This window comes from Silene latifolia, unplaced genomic scaffold (assembly GCF_048544455.1).
Source record: "Silene latifolia isolate original U9 population unplaced genomic scaffold, ASM4854445v1 scaffold_428, whole genome shotgun sequence".
Taxonomy (NCBI): Eukaryota; Viridiplantae; Streptophyta; class Magnoliopsida; order Caryophyllales; family Caryophyllaceae; genus Silene; species Silene latifolia.
Window position 1 is genome coordinate 15,640 of NW_027413349.1, and position 1,413 is coordinate 17,052.

Genomic DNA, 1,413 nt, shown 5'->3' on the forward strand with positions numbered 1-1,413 from the left:
GGGACGAAGTTCTTTTTAAGGGGGGAAGACTGTAATACCCGTCCTTTTAGGGACCCTTTGACCAGCGTTGACTGACCTTGGGAGCGGGAATAGTCTTAGAAGTAAGTGCTGAAGTCATCTTGGGTTGCGTGTTAAGAGTGGTACTCGATAGAGTAGAGGCTACTCGATCGAGTAGCTAGGTTACTCGATCGAGTAGGGGGCTACTCGATCGAGTATGTTGGGTACTCGATCGAGTACCCGCCAGCGAGGGTTTTATATCGCGTTTTGTTAAATCCGCATATCACTTCCGCCACTTTCCTCCTATCTTTCAGTCGCCTCTTTCCCTTCCCTCACCTCAAAACCTCCATGGAAACCTTTGTGAAGATCCTTGTGCCTTAGGAGAGCGTCTCTTGAGTCGGGTAGCGGTCTTTTGCTGAGTTTCTCCCTATAGGTATGTCATAATCATCATCCGTGTTCTTGTTCTTCATAGTTAGGGTTTGCTTGTTAGTAATCTAGAATTGTATTCTGGTTATAGGCGTTGCTTGATCGCTGGACATGTTATCTGTCGGCATGGATTGGTTGCGATGGCTTAAAGGTAGGTTCGCCTACTCAGTTCTGTAGATCGTCTAGTGTGTCGGTCGTTGTGATAGTATAGTGATTGTTTGTCATAGTAATTGTATCGTGATAATTGTGATTGTGGTTGTGACTGCTGTCCGTGGTTCTCGAGGCGTGTCCTCGGCTGAGTGGGGTCACTTGCGGGAGTGGCTTCACGCCCTAGTTTCGCCTTCTGTGGAACCCGCCACAGAAGGGATGTGCACATTAATGGACAGGGTTATCGCTCGGTACGATGAACGGGGATTTGGTGGGTACGGCTGCGGTCCCCCACTGGCAGGACTGGTCCAGTGGACAGTCAGTGACAGAGATTGGATGAGTTGTTGTTATTGCGTGTGCGAGACTGATAGCATCGTATTGTGTTGTTAGTTGTAGTTGTTATTGCTGCGTCTTATCTCAGTACTGACCTTGTGTGGTTGTTTGTTTGTTATGTGTCTGTCGTGATCCCTTATGGTGAGCAGTCAGTCTTAGCAGGTATTGGTGTTGATGATAGCTGGAGTCCGGGCAGGGATGAGTCCTCACGAGATATGGCAGTCTTAGCGAGTAGTCTTTGAGTTGTACCTTTGTATCGTATTTTGGTTTAAAACGCTTGTAATATAACTTAATAGTTCTTTTATCGACATTTGATTATTGCTATCCTCGGGCAACCGAGATGGTAACGCCCTTATATCCTAAGGAAGGCCTAGTTAAGGCTCCTCTGAATATGGGGGTGTTACAGCCGTAACCACCAAATCCCCGCTCATCAACCACTGAGCGAATAACCCAAGTTTCCTTAATGTGCACATCCCTCATGTGGCGGATTCCACAGGAGGCGAACCAAGG

The 1,413-nt window shown here is 47.6% G+C and overlaps 1 long non-coding RNA gene across 1 annotated transcript; it reads left to right on the plus strand.

The window, feature by feature from the left end:
• Positions 1–339: 339 nt before the first annotated feature.
• LOC141639530 (uncharacterized) lies at positions 340–1,193 on the plus strand. The gene is made up of 3 exons (XR_012542560.1): positions 340–430; positions 515–574; positions 1,053–1,193. It is a non-coding gene; the product is annotated as an uncharacterized LOC141639530 (long non-coding RNA).
• The last annotated feature ends 220 nt before the right edge of the window (positions 1,194–1,413 follow it).